The sequence below is a fragment of the Liolophura sinensis genome, chromosome 9 (genome assembly GCF_032854445.1).
Source record: "Liolophura sinensis isolate JHLJ2023 chromosome 9, CUHK_Ljap_v2, whole genome shotgun sequence".
NCBI lineage: Eukaryota > Metazoa > Mollusca > Polyplacophora > Chitonida > Chitonidae > Liolophura > Liolophura sinensis.
The window spans coordinates 17,253,718-17,277,165 of NC_088303.1; the positions used below are offsets into that span (position 1 = coordinate 17,253,718).

The following is a 23,448-nucleotide window of genomic DNA, read 5'->3' on the forward strand; positions in this document are numbered from 1 at the left end:
GCAGTGCCAATGTGTAACCCATTGTGCCAAGTTGATAGAGGTATTATCATAGCATGATCAAACTAGCTACGATCCACCTGTATAGTACCAATTTGTTTTGGTGATCATCTTGATGTTTTTTGGTGTTGGAAACTTTTAAAAACAGTGCCAATTGGCTACTTTTGATTCATAAGATCACACAAATTGATACACCAAAAAGAATTTAACTCTAAAGCTAGAGAAGTATAGTGTATTCATTAGATAACCCATCTCCCAGGATGGGATGCCTTCACATCTGAATCAACTGACTAATCAAACATTGGTCTACTTCACCCTTCAAGGGCACTAATTCCAGATACATGTATATTCAGGTAAAATATGGTCACCAACATGTCATATACAAAGCTTGCTATATTTTCACACCCATGATTCTTGGATCAAGCATCAGCCTGGGTCAAGTACAGTTCTACAAGCGTTTACCTCACTGAACATAACTGGCTCTAATAACAAGGCAAGCAAAGATAAGGTAAAATAAAAAAAAATCAACAGTAAACACATAAGCAAAATATATGGAGCTTCGCACTAAACTGGCATAAAGTGGCATCTATATCAACACTTACTTCACCAAATTGTGGGGGAAATTAAATGTGTTTCTCAACTGTCAATGGAGTTTTAAATGGATGAGTGCACCAAAAGCACTTGCATGTTGTCAGGGTGGTATATTGTACATGTACATGTATGAGACATGCTGCCAAGGGCAAAAAAATTGTGCTATTATTTTAGACATCACCTATACTTCCTGACTGAGACTTCCTGATGTCTATTGACATGTATCTAACTTTAGTGAACAATCAAATGTTCAGTTTCATCTCTGGTTTCCTTTTGACAATCAACCCGCTCAAGTCGCTATATTTAGAAACATGGCCAAAAACTGGATTTTTTTTTACTCGGTTACCTCCCCTTGTTGTCTAGATGACATGAAATCTTCAGCGAACTTCAAATGTTAGACTAGCCCAGACACAGTATTCTGCTGTAATTATGGGGCCTACCATGTAACTCTAGTTCTGCCATACAGATCGCTGGAAATTACAAATAGTATATAACACATTATCGAAAGGAAGATCAGAATTTGGTTTACTACATTTATAATTCGCTTTAATTTATCATACATGCTGGCTTCCTTTCCATATGTGAAAAGGTCTATCATCAACCTGCAGATGGTTGTGAGTTTTCCTCAGGCTCTGCCCGGTTTCCTCCCACAATAATGCTGGCCACTGTCCTGTATGTGAAATATTCTTGAGTACCGCATAAAACACCAATCAAATAAACAAATAAATAACTAAATAATCTATCAAATTGTTTAAATGTGTGATCTGCACCTATACATTGCATTGTGGGAATCTTTGCACTGCCTCATTTGCATGTTATCTTGTCGGGCGGGCAGATTTGACCAGTGATGGATTTCCCCTTATGACATTATGACATCTTAAATGACATTTTTTGGAAAATATAGGAGGTTTAGTTAGGGGTCAAAATGCAACTCATTTATGTATTTAGCACAACCAACTCAAAATTCAGACTTTCTTTTGACCGTGTGTCCCTTTAAGATCTGCAAAACCTCCCATATCTGTATATATATTTATACCAGAATTGCCCCATGAAGAACATATTTTGATGAAACCAATATGGGCATTATGTGAGCTGTTGCCTCTACATGCTAATGACATTTCCACACAAACTACTATAAATCACCTTGACTTTCGGCTAAAGAAGTGTATTTTAAGACGTAAATTATGTACTGTGGTTAAATCATTGTTCCTACGCACTGTTAATGCAGACTGCGTCCTGTCTGCTCGAGTATGTTATGATCACTACCCATTACACAATGACAAGAGGACAACACAAATAAAGCTGTTACAGCATTAGCCTGGCCATAAAGCCATGTAATTGGCCATTTGGTAATGTAACAGTATGAATCTAGGCAGAAATTTATTAAAGCAGTTAAAGGAGAAGAAGTCGTAAAATTGTCAGGCAGAGAGAGCAGATGCTGCCAATGGCCTCTGATAACCATTATAATGCTGCCTGTGAGACAAACATGGTAACAAACCCTCTCTCATCATTTCAACATTCATACCTGTACATATGAATATCCTGGATTGTACATGTATGTATATGGGCATACACCTCCATGACTGTACATGCATGTATATTGGCATGCATGTCCAGGATTGTACATGTGTGTATATATGCATGTCCAAGATTGTACATGTACATGTTATAGGTGTATGTCCATGATTGTACATGTATGTATATGGGCATGCATATCCATGATTGTACATGTATGTATATGGGAATGTGTGTCCATGATTGTACATGTATGTATATGGGCATGATGCATGTCCATGATTGTACATGTATGTATATGGACATGCGATTCCATGATTGTGCACGTATGTATATGGGCATGATGCGTGTTTCTGATTGTACATGTATGTATAAGGGCATGCGTGTCCATGATTGTACATGCATGTATATGGACATACATGTCCATGACTGTACATGTATGTATATGGGCATGCATGTCCATGATTGTAAATGTATCTATGTGGGCATGGTGCATGTCCATGATTGCACATGTATGTATATGGCCATGCATGTCCATGAATGTCCGTGTATGTATGTGGGTCTGATGCATGTCCATGATTGTACATGTATGGATGTGGGCAATTGTGTCCATGGTTGTCCATGTTTGTATGTGGGCATGATGCGTGTCCATGACTGTACATGATTGTACATGTATATGGGTAATTGTGTCCATGATTGTACATGTATGTATGTGGGCATGGTGCATGTCCATGATTGTACATGTATGTATATGGGCATGCATGTCCAGGACTGTACATGTATGTATATGAGCATGCATGTCCATGATTGTCCGTGTATGTATGTGGGCCTGGTGCATGTCCATGATTGTACCTATATGTATGTGGGTAATTGTGTCCATGGTTGTCCATGTATGTATGTAGGCAAGATGGATGTCCATGATTGTACATGTATGTATGTATGTGGGCATGATGCATGTCCATGATTGTACATGTATGTGGGCAATTGTGTCCCTGGTTGTCCATGTATGTCCAGGATTGTTCATGGCTTCAGTGTTAAAATGGCATAATGATTGTGCATGTATGTATGTTGGCAACTGTGTCCATGATTTTACATGTATGTATGTGGGCATGATGCATGTCCATGTTTGTATGTGGGCATGATGCATGTCCATGATTGTACATGTATGTACATGTATGTGGGCAACTGTGTCCATGATTTTACATGTATGTATGTGGGCATGATGCATGTCCATGTTTGTATGTGGGCATGATGCATGTCCATGATTGTACATGTATGTACATGTATGTGGGCAACTGTGTCCATGATTTTACATGTATGTATGTGGGCATGATGCATGTCCATGTTTGTATGTGGGCATGATGCATGTCCATGATTGTACATGTATGTACATGTATGTGGGCAACTGTGTCCATGATTTTACATGTATGTATGTGGGCATGATGCATGTCCATGTTTGTATGTGGGCATGATGCATGTCCATGATTTGTACATGTATGCACATGTATGTGGGCAACTGTGTCCATGATTTTACATGTATGTATGTGGGCATGATGCATGTCCATGTTTGTATGTGGGCATGATGCATGTGCATGATTGTACATGTATGTATGTGGGCATGATGCATGTCCATGATTGTACATGTATGTACATAATATGCCATAACCCTGAAGAAATGATGCAGCAGGAAACTAGTCATAAAGGCATACAGTGTAATGATATGCAAATTGTTCACACATTATATCCTAATTTACAGGAGTATTAGAACGGCCCACAATTAACTATATGTATAAATCAAATCATACCATTTGTTGTAAGTAGATCCCAGCCATGAGTCTGCTGAACATATAGTTTTATGTCCCAAATATTGATTCCGATCATTTAAAATGTAGACAACAGAATTGAAATGGTAGAATGTCTGGTGATCAAACATCTGAAAAGCTACTTTATGTGATACAGTGACCTTGACCTTGCCACGTCACAGTGATAGATTCACGGAGACATATGCTTTGGGCACCTAGTTTTAACGTCCTGCCACACTGGTGTGTTTGCTTCAAACCCAGAAAAACAACACAGGGTGGTGTACAGCTACACACATAACCCCCAAAAAAGCCACAAATTTAGAAAATGTGAATTTCTTTGAAACACACTTCGGCTGAGGGACTTACACAGGATATCAGACTTGATCGATTAAACCATAGAGAGCACCGACTTCCACCCTAAACAACAAATGGTTCAACATACCTAGAGCCTGCTGAATCCTGCATTATGATAATGAACACTTTAACAAAATCAAAATTTCAAAAACGCGCTTCAAAGTAAACAACAGCATACACAAAGAGAACTTCTAAATTGTCACTGTATAATCAATTTTATCCAATTCGACCCATGTTATTTCTACAACCAGAAAGCGCAGCTGTTTCCACTGATGTCACGTGAACTGAGTCAAAATGACGCAACATTGTGCAAATATAGGTCATCTTTCGAAATCACTAAGGTTATATCATTTTTTTTTTTGTTTTTTTTAATTCCAAAATTAAAAGCCAGGCCACTTCAACACGAATCAATGTTAGAACTAGTCAAAGTTTCAACCAAAAAATTTGGTACAATCCCTTCCGTCATATTATCTGAAATTTGTTGTACAATAACTTACATTGCCAAGCAATATTTTAACCTTGATGCATAAGAAGTAACAATTTTAAAGGGGTTTGAAACTATGACTTAAGGCTAAGATCATTTTGTGATCCCCGGGGCAGGGGTATATACCGGAGATCTATATTGAGACTTTAAAGACAGCTTTAATGTAAAAACTCACATCCAATCAAACATCTTTTCTTATTTGATTCCATGGTGTTTTTAACACAATACATAGAATTGACTGGTGGTTAAATTTGTGGGTGGAAGGAAGCAGAGTGACTGGAAAAAATCACTGCTCTTTACCATCTTTAAAGCTGCTGTCCAGTACAGGGTATAGTAGTTACAATGCAACGAACATTCTGGTGTGCAGTTGCAATAAACTTCAACATAGATAATAACAAAAGACATTTTTTTATTTATTTGATTGGTGTTAACACCGTACTCAAGAATATTTCACTTATACGACGGTGGCCAGGATTATGGTGAGAGGGAAACTGGGCAGTGCCCGGGCGAAAAGAAGACATTTAAACTTGTACTTGTACACCTCATAATAAGTGTAATAAATATGCTGATGGTTATAGTTCATAATTACAAATATAAATGAATATTCATGAGACAAACCTCATAAATATGCATACGGCTTAGAAAATAATTGAATATGCATGAAGTATTGATAAATCACGGCGTCAAAAGAGTTTTAGATGAAAGCTGCAGCAATAAATCAACAAATGCACAGTGAAGACCTACAGCATGTGAATTTGAATTCAAGGCACTCCATTATTCTTACCTATATGAACTATGTTTTTCAATATCACATCCTCCCAAGCAGTAGCATGTGATGTAATTAAAACTTGATATCTCTATCAGACAACTTGCAAGTTAAACTCATAAATTAAACGTTTAATAAAATTTGTTCATGTGTATTTTAAAATAAAAAAAAATTAATTTCACATATTATACCATGTGAATGCAAAATGACCATTTCAATTCTACAGCAAGGGACAACAAAATGATTTTATACACAAGACAAAATGAAATATGTTTGACATCTTTATTATAGTTGAAAAATTATATGAGCCAATATGTAAAATTGAAAAGCTCAGAAACTTTCACTCGGGTCATAACTGTCCCGTTTTGGACCAGCAGCCATAAAGAATAATTGGGTTTTAACACAAATAGGCACAACACTGGAAAGGAGGGAGCTGGCAGTGGCTGAGTGGGTATAAGGTACATGCCTTTCAATCACAAGGGCATGAGATGTGAGTTCAAATTGTGGTCATCTTAGATATCCCCATGGTGTTATTGTGCTTTACATGCATGCAAAACCTAAGCTCAATAATTGCAAATTTCCTATTCACCAAAAATAATATGTAATTTTTGGTAATGGGGCTTTGACAATTTACTTGAATTTGTTTGTTACAGAAGGCCCTAATAAATTTTTAAGAAATTTAAGGATGCCAACCAGAGAATGTCCAATATCAGTTGATGCAGTCAGAGAGGCAGTTCGTTTACACAGCAGCTGAACAGTTTATCTAGGTGACTTCAAATAACTTACACCCATAGCAATCCTAAATATGGAAATCTCATGAGCCTGTATTGCCTTCAAAACCATACCCTAAAAGATCTAAAATTTTGTCCACTAAGCTGCTCAACTTTCCAGATTCTGAGAGTTCTATTGATTTTAGAAAGGTGTTCTCAAGTTTGTTTGGAACGAACAAATCAGTCTCATACAAAGAAAATGTAAATTTCAGTACCAAAAGTTATATTTGAAGACATTTATTTGTCTCCAAAGAAGCACTTTGTTGGTCGAAATTTTAGGTCATATAGGGTAAGTCCTGCTAAATCAGACAGATACCCCTTTCCTAACATGAACCATGAAGAAGTTTACAATCATAATACAACAGATATGTAATTAAGTGAAAATTTTGGGAGAGCTTTTCACTTTCTTTGAAAGATCGTCTCTATCTTCAAGAACGCACCTCTTCAATCTTGACTACCATTTAAGCTGTCAGACTAAAATGGGCTCGATGAAGCGGTGTCATATTGTGCAAGACAAGCAGCACCAGGAACCATTCCTGTGGCTGATACTAACTCGCTGATCCATGACGCTAACTCGTTGATCCATGACCCTGGTGAGCAGCTGGTAAGTGAGGTCCTCTCTATCACTATGATATAGCTGAGCTACAGGAAAGACAGGGCTGGTCAGGAGCACCTGTTCTCCCAACCCCCACCCTGTCTGAATTAAGGAATCTCTCTATGGACAACCCTACTTCAGCAGCTTACATGTACAACCTTTCTGCTCACAACAACGCTTTGTACAATGTACAAGTCTCTAATCACACCTTTCTGTCTATCTATCAGGCTTCAACAAGGAATTCTACAACACTGCAGTAAAGCTTTATCTTTATCGGCATATAGACGTCAGGTGTGTATTTATATACATCCAGCCCTGAAGTAGAAGCACAGCATTTACACATCACACGTCCCCTCACAGCGTTACCACACTACAACAAAGACACTGAGAGCCCAAATCAGGACTAAATAAATACACTTCAGTAAATCAATAAACAAATGTACACTCAAATGATCAAAATGCATAAAATCTTGTAAGCAAAACGCATTCTTAGGTAAAATTTACATCAAACTGATAAATAAAAACTCAAAACAGGTGTACTGGTTTCACTTTTCATGAACCCGCATGATCCCTCTATATTGTTTAGGCTGTGACACATACATCCAGTTATTCAATACTTTATATTTGTAATTTTACATAAAATCATCTTTTATTAAATATTAAACTTTAAAACAATATACATACATACATGTAAACATAGTATTTTATAATAAATGTAAAGGTTAATTTGTTACCGCGAACCAAAAAATTTAATTACTATTCAAAACCCAAACACGAAAAAACAAATATCTTTAAATAAATGTTTACAACCCAAGCATGTCCTAATTCAATCAATATGTGCATAACTCCATCAATAAATATCCATGTACATGTACTGCATTTTCAATCACATCCTAACAGCTTCTGTGCAAGCTGCATGTAGAGTGCTATAGCTTTCAGACTTCAGATATCGTATGAGCTACAGATGAAAAAGGCCAATGAAACTGGGTAAAATTAAAGGCCAGGGTACAATGTCAAACATTTGTTTACACTCACTGGACAACTAATTAGTACATTTAATTGCATCTGGAGTCTCCACTTAATTAGTCCAATTAACAGTTATAAAATATCTAGTGCAACAGCTGTTCTTTACAACAGTAAATAATTAATTAGATGAAGGGACAAATTACAAATCACTGTCAGCAGGAAATGAGCTGCACTTTGCTACAATAGCTATATTTAATTGGACATTTCAAACAAATTAGAAAGTTAATCAATCAGTGCAGAGAGCAAAAAATAAAAAACAAAAACAAAAAAATTCAAGAAACAAAAACAATTTGAACTAAGAACACTTCCTGAATCTGCAAACTAGAGAAAGACAGCAGACAAAAAATTAACTAAACAGATTAATTCTCACACATCTACACATACTGAAAAAGTAAAATTGAAAGTCTTCAATGTATCTGATTTTAAAAAAAACGTAACTTTCAAAGAGCCAGGTTAAAATAAGAAACAAACTATGTTTTATTCAGAAAAAAAATATAGAGGTTGTGAAAAGAAAAACAAATACCTTGAATGCAGTCAGCTCCCCGACTGGGAACGTGTCCAAGCTGGTTAGCAGGCGAAAACTTTCCATTTCAGTGTCACTTATGGTCTTTTCAAATTATGGTTAAGATGAAACTGACAGACTTACATCAGCATGCGTGCTCACAAAGTGCAACGAATGTAACACTGATCTTGATTTGGTTTCACTGATCCCAACGTTGTTAAAATGCTACAGACGCCAGGATTTCCTAGAAAAGCTCTTTATATAGCTATATCATTTACCCATTGTACACTGGGAACTTCTTTTTGCTTCTTACGTAATGCTGCAACACATTTGTGACTGAACTATTGTCGACCTTCCACAGTTAGTTCTGATCTGGATAGCACAAAAACACAAAAAACATTCTTCAATCTCATTTAATTTAAACTGTATTTAATGAAACATGGATCTTATTTGATTCACGCCTTCATTACACAGGCAGTTGTCATTGTGTTCTAATACAGTGCTTCTGCATTCTGCATTTGTGCAGCCCATAAACTGTTCAAAGAGCTCAACAGGTATATATACATAACAGACAACAGGTAACATACATGAACACCTGTCTCAATTCCCTTTGATCTTTTGGCTTCCATACAGTTTCAGATACACTGGACCTTTAGAAGAATTTCTGAATGCCAAAGGTGTTACGTACAACCGTATTCCCTTTGTATTTTCCACTTTACATCCGAGGTTTTTTTTCTCTTTCCAACAAGTGAATACTGCAGAACTGCTCCTGGAAACAAACTTCAACCTTTGTACACCTGTGCATAGTTCAACAGCCTATAGCCACAAGCTATAGAACATCACCATCAATTCAAAAGGATGAAGTACAAGCAAATTGCACTAGTCTCATAACAAACCCTTCATCCCATCACAGGTGTAACTAGCATACATCCCAGAAACTGGGCGATTCATTGAACTGGACAGGGTAAATTTATACACACATACACACATGCGTGAGTGAATGATAAATCTGTTAAGCACAGGTAAAATGCAAGGTTCCAGGCGTGAACAGCCTGAATACCTTAACTTTTCCACCCCTGGTAAAGGTGCTAAGAAATCCGGAAAATTCAGAATTAGCAGCAACCCACTTCCTTCCTGTGTAACACTTGGAAAGCTTGTGGACTTCAGCCAAGCTCTTTATTGCACAAATAGGAGGTCTGGTTGAATGGGGGTAATAGCACAGCCTCCCCAGCCTCAGCAACCAGAAGAAACCCAAAGCTAATGGGACTGGGAGTGGGAGCTCTTTTGAAAGACAGTATTACAAGGACCAGGGGAAAGAAAGCTTCAGTTATTGGGGTGTGCACGTGCCTTTCAATGGGCACCTCAACTCCATTTTCTGATCGTATTGTCATGGGTTTACACTGGAAATGGGTCTTAGCAGTAACAACCTGTGGGAACATGTAAGGTATGCATCACTACCCAAGAGAGAGCTTTTATGATGCACCATCACCAGAATATACCAATATACAAGTGCTTAACATTAAGCACATGGAGATTCATTTTGTTTCACACTATTGCTTAAGACACCATGCAACACATAGATATGTTCACTTTATTACACGTGCTAAACAAAACATTATGCATGTGTATGGCTATTTATTTTACATCACTGCTTAAGACACCAAACAAAGGAAGTGGAAATTCATTTTATTACACACTTTTTTTTATACCAATACCCTGGGGCTTCCTTGGCCTGAGGGTTAGCACACCAGTGCAGCACAACAACACAGGAGCTTCTCACCAATGTGGTCAATGTGAGTTAACTGTGACATTACTGGTTTCTAATGATCTGAATGCCAGTGCTGATTGAAGTAGAATATCTTAGACAGCCTGTTACTGTATTTTGTTTTTCTTATACACTAGTGCATGTATATCCACTTTACAGCACGAATAAAGAAGGACCTGCTAATCTGTCCACTTGGGTTAAAATGGTTAAAATGTACTGTACCAGTATTTTGTTGTGCTTGCAAGCAAGTTAATGGACAAATGGTGCCAAAAAAAAGAAAAAAAAAGAAACAATTCTAGTAATTACAAAAAGTAACCTGTAGTTTTCTATGTCAAATTTTAAAATCATCACCGCACATGCCGCTGAGTTTTCGCCATTACCAGTTGAGCATGTTGAGAGTTGCATAGGTCTGGTATAGATCCTATAGACTTCTGTTATCTGCACTAAGACAGAGAAAGCCTGGAGACCTGGCCAGTCTCATCCAAAGCTCTGTGCTCACAGTCTAACAGAAACAAAACTGGGCTCTGAACAATGCATAAATGTTTACTGCCACAAACTGAGGGAGATCATAAAAATAGGCAGCTCGCTTAAAAAGCCTGCAGGACTGTAAAGAAACAAAGACTTAAAAACCTCACAGACCATTCCCTGATTAACACTTATGTCAATTAGATCATTGGTTTGAGGCTGAGGAAATTAGCCTATACAAGTGCGAGTACGCATCACCAGTTGTTATTGGTCACGGAGAAGCTTGCCAACTCATGCACTATTCATGCGGATAACATTTCACGTTTAACGACTAGTTATGAATCATTTAGATATAGCGAGGATAAAAACACATTAGAGCCAACTAACGGCCAGTAATTGTTCCCTTGTGGAACAGAAACTCATTCCACTAAAACACTCCAGTGTTTTATTTGGCTGCGTGGCTTCTTTTTAACTACAACTGCATTGTTGATGGGTCCATTCAAGGTAGTTGAGGGAAAGCTTTGTGAACAAAAGATAATGTGTTGTGATACACTTCCACAAAACATTTCCTGTTGACACGGACTCTCTCCCTACATTTATTAGTAATTAAGTCCAGGTGAGAGAATCAATCACCCAGGTGTGACTAAACTAAAGCGATGATTAGAAAGAATTTATCACCGTGCGGAACAGTGAAAAGTTTCAGTTTGCAACACTTCACCAATTGACTGCACCGGATTTTATGGTTTGATGGCTTTTCATAACTTTATCTACATGTGTACTCTATGAGTTATCAGTACCAATTACATTGCACGTGAGAGCATTAACAATCTCATGTGAGTAAACAAAGAGTGATTTGTGTGATATAGAGTTATTACAACTGTACCTAACTACCACTGCATGTAAAATGGATGATATTTAAACTGGTCTCCTCATTCTTCTAATTTTTGGGACAGATATTAGTAGTGTTGAAAGCAAAATATTACATTTCTTTACCAGCCTTTTGGAAAGTAAAGATATGAGTATGTTGTTCATTAGATGCTTAAACCATGTGAGAAAAGAGTGGATAGTTAATTTTATCTTACTAATTACAGTAAGCTTCTCAACATTATCACAATGAAATGCAATGAAATGTTACATTCATTAAGTGTGAAACATCTTTCAACAGCTTTTTTCTCCTTTGTTCAAGCCATTTTTGCTGTAACTCGTCTAACTTGTTTGTCATTTACTTTCACTTTTATCTCCCTTAGCCCAGCCTTATAAATTTGCAAGTGACCATGAGGACTTTTTTCCATTTTACATCTGTCAATGTCATCTGCTGAGTCTTGTAATTTGGGTTAGGTGTTCTGGAACGCCTTACGCAGGAATATTTCACTTGTATGTGACAGCTTTCAAGAATATGGAATGAAAAAAAGGAATAGTTTCGTACACACAGAGTTTCGCGTCTTTATCCGATAAATCTGTGGACCATACACACACAAAGGCTGGATTTGAACCTGTGATCTCATTGGTCAAGCAGCGTACATGTACGGCAACAGGCTTCCATGTTGATTCCAAGGAGTACATCTATCTGTTTATTTATTTAATTGGTGTTTTACGCAGCAATATGGTGGGAGGAAACCTGGAAAGTCCTGGGGTAAAATGAATGAGTATAAGCTTGTTTCATGCAGAGCTTAACTATAAACTAACCAACGAAATGCTTAGCCACTTCACAACAATATGTACAAGGATACGGTCCCCTATTTAGATGAAAAATCCCAGCCACTGCATCCATGTAAAGTGATTATGCACTGTCACTTCATATTGTATTTTAAATACTGTTTTCAATAAAATATTTGGCGGTTTATCTTGCTGATGGGGGCCTCCGTGGCTCAGTTCGTTAGCATGCTAGTGCAGCATAATGACCCAGAAGCCTCTCAACAATGTGGTTGCTATGAGTTCAAGTCCAGCTCATGCCGGCTCATGCTGTACCTGTCAGCAACCTGTGGATGGTCGTTAGTTTCCCTCGGGGCTCTGCCCGGTTTCCACCCATCATAATGCTGGTCACCGTCGTATATATGAAATATTCTTGAGTACGGCGTAATAGCTATCCTGAACTCCTTCACATAGGCTAAAGGGGCATCACTTCCACCCTCCAGCTCTTATATTCACATGGCAGCCTTTGCACTTTGACAAAAACCTTGCGTCACTTTTCATTACCAAAATTATTGATGTCCCGTTTGAAATTCAAAGAAAAGCCAATGTCTGCGAGATAACATCACACTTTTTTAAGCAGTTGTTGCCATTAAAGGAGAACTCAATAATGGCTTTCTGTCAGGCCTAATGACATTTTCACAGATCAAATGATACCTTAAAACAGATGCAGATACTGCTGCTCCATCATACAAATGGAACATTTTCATTGAATAACACGTCTGTTTTTGATATTGACATAATAACAGACTACCTGTCAATGTCATTCCAACTGATGAACAGAAATCCTGTTATGTGCATATATCTACATGCAATGTTTTTTGCGAGTTTTAGTGGGGCTAGTGGGGGGGGGGGGGGGGGGGGGAGAGGGAGAGGTGAAACATCTGTCTTGTTGATCAAAGTGAGAGATTCCATTCTGTGGCAGAGTCTGCAGCTAAATGCAAGACACACCTACCTGACTCCAACCATTAGCCAGACTCACATAAACCTGTCAGTTCACATCTGACTGACAAATAAAAGAGAATATCAAATATGACTCTCTCTTTTATAATCTCATTTCCCTCCAGGCTTTTCACTTTGGTTTGAGCACATCACAAGGATTTCAATACTACTTAAAAGGATTCAGATTTTTTTTGATCGCATGTACAACCACTAGAAAAAAAAACGCATAACTGTCAAGGTTATATAGTGAAATGCTAAAAAAACACAGCCGTTCAGCAAGATACAACCATCTTATGATGGATTTACATGTTTATTTTACTCGATCTGGAAATACATTAATGAACAATATAGTCTACCATTAACCATATTCTCCTGGCAACAAAAATGATGAGCCAGCATATAAATACTGTACATTTATCTAAATTCCTCATGTCTTGTAAATGTAACAAAGGCATCTATAGTAAACAATACAAACTCCTTTCCACTGGTGCATGTGTGACTCAACAGACACTTTTTGTAGAGATCGACACAGATATCAACAAATTGAGGATAGTCATCTATCTCATTCAATCCTTGCAACACATATTAAATGAAGCTGCAATGCATGTAAATTAGACATAAATATACAGACACATAGTTTTTTGCTTGTTAAGGTCATTAATTAACATATGCAATATACATATAATCTGCTGAACTTATAATACATGTATACTCTCTTTGCAATTTTATCAACTTTGAGAAACAATGCACCAGATTAAAAGAACATTAACACCACTGGACTGGATAAGCTTGTTAGTGAGTGAGTGCTTAGGGTTTCATTGTACTATCCCCCTAATGCCGAACGCCAAGCAAGGAAGCTACAGCTTCCTCTTTTAAGGTCTTTGATGTGACCCTACCCTGGGTTGGCCCTGGATCTACCAACCCCGAAGCAGACGCTCGACCAACTGAACCATCTGGGCCGGTAATTAGCTTGGTATCTGTAATTACTATCTATGTAGGAGTCAAATCTGATTCATATTCCCCTGCTTAATAATTGTTTGGTGATGTATGTTTGTAGAAAGTCTGATATTAATTCAACTACAGGTAGAATACCAGAATGAATTGTTTTAACACAAGGTCTGACAGAGAAACAAAAAAAACCTAAAAACTTTAAAATACTAGAAAATTTCAAGAGTTTGGTTGTTTCGAAAACTTACATGTACTCTGACTATGCATTAAGTTTTGACACGGAATCATGACTGGAGCAGGGTACAGACCATATCCTTACCATGCCATTATTTAATGATGAAATTTGTTGTACACACACTGTGCTATTTTTACTTAAAGAACATCCAACAACCATTACTACATACCACTGATAATCGTGAAGTAATTAGTTTAATCATTAGCTAGATGCTGGTGTCATTCCCTCAAAATTAACACTAATTCCGTATGCAGCCCAGAAGGTGAAGCCAATGCAGCATTACTAAATGCGCACAACATTCTGATTACATCTGCAATGGAAATATTGACAGCATTACAATTTACACAGCCAGCATGAGTTAGTTCCAGGTCAAACTGACCACGGTACATGTATACAGCATCTGCAGGATGGGGCACAAAACACAGTGTCAGGATTCAACAAACAGCCATGCCATGCCATGAAGTAACCAATTACCACGAACACCCCTTTTTTTTTTTTTCAAATTTTCACTTAATCATATCTTATGGGATGGCTTCAGTTTATGCCATATGTACATGCCATAGTTGAATCAAGTAAAGACAAGCAGGTACATGTAATGGATAGGTTATATCGCCCACCTCCCCACATAAGGCATGCACTTTTCAAAATTCTTTCTACAAAATTCTTTGACCTTGTTAAGTCTGACTAAGAAAGTTGTTGATTGACTGATGAAGCTATCCATATATTTCAGGTTTACAGAACTTCATATGTATGTAGATGTAGATCTCTGACCACTTCGCTCTTCCCAGTTTAACTTTCAGAAATATACCACTCTTAGTACTCTATATCTGTATTTTCCATGTAGTATCCTGGCACTTAGACCAAGATGCCAAAGCTGCATGAACATGTAGGCTACAAAAACATATATCCTTTAATCCTGAAGTACATGTAATTCTCACTTCATGTAGGTCATCATCTATCAATTAGTTATTAGTGTATAATCTATATATATATATATATATATATATATATATACATATATATACACCACATTGTCACAATGAATGCAGATGCAACTAATGCATCAACTACAGCCAAACTTTACTACAGTAACTAAACATCGTTTTAGAATCAAAAGATTAAAGGTTGAAGGAAGACAACCACCTATTTGCAACCAAAGTTCTGAGAGCAGTAAAGAAGATGTCAGGAACTTCCTGTCCAAAGTTGTCCAATGTGTAGATGTGAGTATCACCTGAGTACAAACTTTGCCAATCCAGTTTTTCACACAGTCAGTAACCCAATTATCTTATTACGAGGATTACAGAATGCTAATGACTACATGTAAATGAGGTTGAGGCTATACGTAACCACTATGTCATACATCTAATACACAGTACATTTATGCAGATCATCCTCCCCTCTCACTTAATACATCCACATGCACTTCTCTATTAGGCCAATCACAATTACACGTATCGACATGTTTACAACCCACATCATACACTACAGCTAAATCATGTCAGGATCCATATTCATATCACTCTCTCATCCATGAACTGCCCACAGGTTTCTATTTAATTATGTTCAGCAACTCTTAATTTAGCTTGTTACCATTTCAATTAAGATGCAACAATAGAATAATGATTGATACATCTAGTACACACACTTTTATATCTTACTGTATTTTTATTCACTTATCTATTTCAATTTGGATTCAGTTATATCATGACAATAGTAAAAATTAAATAAAAATAGCCAAAATGATGTCAGTATTTTTTTTTCAGCCAAATTTGAAATGCAAATACTTAAATCAAAAATTTACCAAAATTTATTCTGCCCTGACAAACATCAGGTGTTACTTTTGAAGATACTTAGAACACATATGGTATACATGTCAGTGCTGAAGCATCAAGACTGGGATAAACATGGCTATGTGGTGATATAATGAAGGCTATCTTACCTGTTCGCCTCATGGGTAAATTGAGATGTCTGTTTGACAAACTGAGGATAACCGCTTCCAGAAATCCTGTCACAAACTATTCATTGAACAAGTGTCATCCTGAAACAGAGAAAGCGAAAACAATACTTACTTACTACTGGTCTGCTGTTCAACACTATAACACACTCAAGAATTGTTCGCTAATATGACAGTCAGGTTTTAAGACAGAGAAAATCAGACAGAGCCCAAGCAAAAAATCTGTGTACCTCAGAAGAAAACAGCAAGTTTGTACCCACTTTGTTGTTTCCAAACCTCACATAGGAAATTTTTATAACATTTCTCCTTGATCACCTGATACTATCATATACCTAGATAATGTCTCTTGCAAAAAATGTTTCACAAATGGATTTGCATACATATAGCTTTTTGACAATAATGTCTGTAATATTAATCAGAATAACAAATTCCAACCAACCACTCTGGAATCTTTCAACCATAACATGTTTTGCTCAATATTAATTCCACAACTTGTCAAAACTGGACAAACAAGTGCACATCATTATGCAAAAATATCCACAATTATACTGCAGGGCAAAACTCTGTGCACAAACTGGACACAGAGGTATCATTATCCCTGTACTGAAACATCCTATACTGTAACATCTTACTGAAACATCCTATAATGTAACATCCTATACTGTAACATCCTATACTGAAACATCCTATACTGTAACATCCTGTACTGAAACATCCTGTATTGAAACATCCTACACTGAAACATCCTATACATGGAGATACACCTTAATTGTGAGTCAATTTTAACACAAAAAGTATGGTGGGCAGAGACACACAGTTAGTGATGCCAATCAAGTGGGGATTCATTGTAACACAAACACTGACAAATAATAGGAGAAATATAAATTCTAGTTGGATATAGAAGCTCTCACAACATCTGAGGTCATGTTACATGTGCAACTGAAGCTCTCACAACATCTGTGGTCATAGTTACATTCGTGCTGAAGCTCTCACAACATCTGAGGTCATAGTTACATGTGTGCTGAAGCTATCACAACATCTGAGGTCATAGTTACATGTGTGCTAAAGCTCTCACAACATCTGAGGTCATAGTTACATGTGTGCTGAAGCTCTCACAACATCTGTCATAGTTACATGTGTGCTAAGCTCTCACAACATCTGAGGTCATAGTTACATGTGTGCTGAAGCTCTATGTGTGCTGAAGCTCTCACAACATCTGAGGTCATTTTTACGTGTGCTGAAGCTCTCACAACTTCTGAGGTCATAGTTACGTGTGTGCTTCCCAGCAACTCAACAAGATGCTCGAGTTTTTCAAATATACATGTCCATGTACACCTTCAGATTGTGAGCATTATTTCCATGTTGCTTTAAAGTATTTTAAGTTTGCACCTCTAGTACAAAAAAAAGCAAAGAAAAGAAGTCTTGCTCAGTACGTGTGTGTGTGTTTTTACCTGATCAACATTAACAAGATGGAGGTTCACCTACCTGTCTAAACTTGAGTTCTACGCTCTGCACAAACTTACACCCACTCCTATGACATAATACCCCACCAACACACAACCCTTTTTCCTTCGCTCAATCTATTCCGTCCACAAACCAATGTTTGATTTGAAGACACTTTTCTTAGCAGAGACAAACAGGAGTTGACTCCTCATGCCGGTAGGTAAACACGCATCTTGACTTCCATTTCTCTACATCCAGCTGGCAATTTATGCTAAGTCGTCAAAATCCACACACCTTATCATACTTTTGAACAGAGCCAGCACAATTTTTATGCCTGTAAATTTCATATTTGAAACACCTTTGTTATATATAACACAAAGACAACTCAATAGATCAGCACTGCTTTACATCTTCATGTTAGGCAAACATTGACAAGGATTTTGACCTCAGTGCTGTGGGCATTTAAATCACCATCTGAGGAAAGACAAATAGCTGAAGCAAAAGAAGAAAAATGAAACTTACTGTGTAGAGATAAAATGCAAATTATGCATGTGCACAGCCATGTTTTGGTAGAAAGTTCCTTATGTTTATAAATAAGGTTACATGAAATATGTACCTGCCAGAAAACAAAGGCAAATGTACGCAGACAAGTATTACAGAACTTAAGATTGAAGCACAAGCTGTACTCTGTCTGTATGTGTATTCACACATGAATATTACCCACATGTAAGGCCAAGTCCCAATTTCAATCCATATTATTTACAAGGTAAATGTACCCATTAAACTCATTTTAAAATGCATGGTTTATTATTAGCTTCTTGTAGATGCATAAACATAGCTGTTACAATCAACATACATGCAGATATATGTATGTCCAGCATGTTTATTAATTGTTTCTAGCGGAACAAACACTTCCCAATTTACAAGCCATTTTAGAAAGTTACACGTAATAAATATTCTAAATAAAAATTAGACAAATTTCCATAATCTGTTATTTAAAACTCAGACATGAATGCAGATGAAATCGTAACAAGTCAAATAGAGCACGGCAAGCTAGTACTATGGTTAAATACTAGCAATGAATGCATTACACTCATACATGTATGCATGGATAGTAAATTTACAAGCAAGTTCAGCAAGTTTATCTCATTCTAAACATGTAAAACTTGTGCATGGATCAAGCTTGAGGGGGCACAAAATAAAACTGCACACAGAATTTTACGAAACTCCCAAAAAATATTTGGTGCTTTATTGCGCTGAAACCAAAGCATAACAGAGGGTCAGATAAAAAAACGAAAGGACAGAAAAAAAAATATTATCCATATATCTATTTCATCTATCACGTTAATGTTGTTTAAATCTGGGTTACACATTAAGTGTTTTTATCTACATGTACATGTATTAAGCTTGTAAAGTTCTGAAAAAATATCAGTGAACTTCATTAGTGTACACTGAACAAAATGGCTTTATATTATGCTAGGAATCAAAAAAATTCCAGAAATACCTATATTTTTACCTTTGTCAAGGAGGTTAAGTTTTTGATGGCTTAAGTATCTCTCCATCCGTCAGTCTGTCCATCTGTCCATCAGTAAATTCACATAAAATTATGCAGGGCATGTCATGGAATTTTGAACTCAACCAAGCATCAACTAAATTCACTAAATTAATATTTGTTGATTCAGGAATTTTTTGAGTGTCTTCTCAATTAAGAAACAGGGCCCGGTTGTTTGAAAGTGTATTAGGTAATCCTGGTATTAAGTCATATTTACAGTTTTAGCCAAACTCAGCAGCCAGTGCCGTTCTCCAAAGTCAAAGTATAACAGCAGCAGTTTTAGTTCATATTTAATATAATGTTTCACAACTGTTTTCAGGATATGTGCAAAATTGAAGACTAAGCTTAAACTTAAATCTGGTATTAAATCTTAAACCAGTTTTAAGCAACCGGGCCCACAGCAGATTTGACGGGTATTTTCCCTTTGCGAATTTGGTAATGAGCATATTCAGCTGTGGCAATGTTTGCGCTCTCTTAATAGTGCCTCCCAGTTATGCAGTTTGTTACTCTGCAATACTCAATAATTAACGTCCTTTTGTCATGTTGATTAATCACCACAGTTAATGGCTTATGAACTAATGTACAGGCATGGGTGATGTAATTTTGAGGGCTCCTATCCCAATATTCATCACTTCATCACACATTATGACATGTAGATACATGAACACATGCACTGTACATACATGAACACATGCACTGTACATACATGAACACATGCACAGGGCATTGAGCATGCATGTAGAATCCATGCCTTTTAAATGAACGGTTAGAATGGCTACAATCATTATTGATTTGTCCTCCTTGCTTTAAGCCAGTTAGTCACAAATTTTTCACTTATACCATGGCATGGCTGAAAGAAACCCAAGTGCCAAGGGGAATTAAACCACTGACCTTTGGCAAGATTCTGACAAAATTTTCTCCAGGTGAGGTACTACAGATATGCACACCATATTGGTTTGAGATAAGTGGTCTTCAATGACCATTATACTGTGCAAGGGTTTAAAGTCATATTTAGCAATTTTTCCGTCATATGAGGAGGAGGAGTCATTAGACGTGTGTACATAGACTGCGTCTTCTTGTAGCAGGGGGAACTAGTCCATGCTGGAACTGAGGCCTCATGCCACAACTGAGGCACCATGCCACAACTGAGGCCTCATGCCACAACTGAGGCACCATGCCACAACTGAGGCCTCATGCCACAACTGAGGCATCATGCCAAAACTGAGGCCTCATGCCACAACTGAGGCCTCATGCCACAACTGAGGCCTCATGCCACAACTGAGGCCTCATGCCACAACTGAGGCATCATACCACAACTGAGGCATCATACCACAACTGAGGCCTCATGCCAAAACTGAGGCCTCATGCCAATGCCGCCTGATTTAACATCCCACCCAGTTACATTATACGGACACCTGGCCAACCAAACCTATTCAGGGCCAAATAAGGCAGCAATAAGTACGACTTTTGCAGTGTTTGGCATGATCCAGCTCGAGTTTGATCCCACATCTCCAAACTTCATCAACAGCTAGAAAGTTCTTATTTGCCACATTGTACATGTAAGCCTCCAATAACAGGAAAACTGAATCTAAAAATACATGCACTAGTTTTTTAAATCTTTCTTCAAAAATCCTTAACTACTTCTCAAACATGTAAATTTATTAGAGTTTTACACTCTACTGAAGAATATCAAATGTGCACAGCTCAATATCAACCTCAACTGCATGGATACTGAAAGTGATGCCCACAGCAAATCTGGTATGTCAGACACAACCTTACTTCCTAATACACTAGGTACACACACCCCTACAGACTGTAACAGCGTACATTCAAACTGTAGGCCTACTCTGGCCTCACTCTTAAAACAGACTAAGGTGCATGTACTTTGTATAATTCTACCTCTACAACACCTACTGCCAATAACAATTACATATACTAGTACTGCACTCTTGTTAATGCACACCATTATTAAAATGGCCACCTGGGAAATACCACAACTGGCAGATGATTGTAATTTACAAACATTCTGATGATGTTGACCAGGATAAAGTCTCCAGGTTCACATGGGGAATGTCACAGCCATTGATTTACAGATGTCATGTTTATGTAGAGCCCTGAGAGCTTGTCTAACATTTTAACTCTACATTCATACCCCAGATAATATAAATAAATTTGACAGCATCTATTCTAATTAGTAATCTGCCTCTGGGCAACTGAATGACAAAGATGAATTAAAATGTCAAACAGTAACAACACCAGTCATAAACTTACACTGGGTGCCCACAGCACCGCTTGAACTTTTGTAAGATTATATATAGTCTGACAGTTATGCAAATGAAATATAGTTCCTGACAGCCAGCTGCCCCCAAGAAGGATACAAACATGTATATGTTATAGTATGCCGGTGACACTGGTGTGTCTGTAAGAGTGTCCAACTGACTATTCTCAACATTCACAGGTTAACTAAATACATCGTACTTATGAATTAAGGCCTCATAAAACAGCCCTCTAAACATGTGCTTGGTTTTATGTATTTTTAGAAAATGTATAAATGTTGCATAATTTCACGTTATATTATCACATTCACGTTATATTATCACATTCACGCAGACAGATGTAGTCATTTGTTTCATTCATGTCTAACATACATGAATGGTCAAATTCAATTTCTGTACTTTTTACTTACTCACCCTTTTGAGTGCCATAACTGGGGCCAAAATCAAGAAATTGTTCATGTATATCGAATGTTAGGCTAAATATGAAACTTAATAAGTTATACTGATTGACAAAATAAACAAAATTAAATCACAATTAATGTTTAACATCTAATTAATCAGAACAAACAATTTTTTTATTTTTTCATCTTGTCTTTAACAGTGTGAGCCATTTTTGACTTTTGGCCTAATTTTGACCCTGACGCCATAATCACATGAGAATATTGGCCAAGTTTGCTGTCAATATCTTAAATTTTATTTGATTTCTGTTTGATGCCATACTAAAGAATTATCCACTTATAAACTGACAGTCAGTTTTATGGGTAAAGGAAACTGGAATGTTTGTGCTAAACCACCTACCTTTGGCAAGTTACTAACAATCTTTCACACAGGCAACATACAAATTACATGTTAAGTGTTGGACTGCGCATATGATCATACGAACGTTATCGACTACTTACTGTTACCAAAGCCACACACCCCACCCCCCACCCCCATGAACAGAGAGAGCCTTTCCCCCAAAAAGCTGCTCATCTCAAATAAACACATTAGGCACATTAGATTTTCCTTTGTAAACCATGTCATTGTATAACACTTAGATACAACAGACACCAGGTATGTTTATGTGAGTACTTTTGCTTCATGAAAACTGCCTGATGGTAGATTGTACACACATGGCAGTAGCTCTCAGATTTGGTGTAGGATAATTTTCTTCAGTGCCAGGACATTATCTTGTACATGTATACCAGTACCATGAAAGTTTTTACTGAAAAACTTAATAAAACTTCAACCATGCTCTTCACCTGAGCATCCATATTATAAATGAAAATTATTATTGGGAGCAGGTGGGATATGACAAATTCTAGTTTGACTGACATTATAAACAAAACTCTACATGAAAGGTCAGAATTAATTCTGATCAGTTGAAAAGGCCTTCAAATGCTTCTGGCAGTGGATTTGTGCGCACTATACTTTTGGTGAAATATAAAATAGGTTTGTGTTAAAGTTTCAACTGCAAGCATTTTTGAAGTTAACAATAAACATGGTACATAAATTAAACATTGTAATTTCTTATTACAGAAAACAGATAGAGGATATGTAATGAGTGACCCTCGATATCAAATTTATGAAATGAAAGGAGTAGTTTTCATTTGTTCTGGGCCTCTGGCGAGGATATCAAATTTTTTAAACGAGAGTAGTATAAAACTACTAGTCTCATTTAATAAATTTGATATCAAGGGTCACAAATTTCATATCCTATTTATCCCATAATTGCCTTATTGTAAATTAATAGCGGAAAAAATTATTACAATTCAAATTTTTTCGAAACTGCGCCAAT

The 23,448-nt window shown here is 37.0% G+C and overlaps 1 protein-coding gene across 1 annotated transcript in view; it reads right to left on the bottom strand.

The window, feature by feature from the left end:
• LOC135474856 (TOX high mobility group box family member 4-B-like) overlaps positions 1–16,460 on the bottom strand; it is a 77,803-nt gene extending 61,343 nt beyond the window's left edge. The window contains exon 1 of the mRNA XM_064754480.1: positions 16,386–16,460. The gene's annotated coding sequence lies outside the window, so the exon portion shown is untranslated. The remainder of the gene's footprint in view (positions 1–16,385) is intronic.
• Between the last annotated feature and the right edge of the window lie 6,988 nt (positions 16,461–23,448).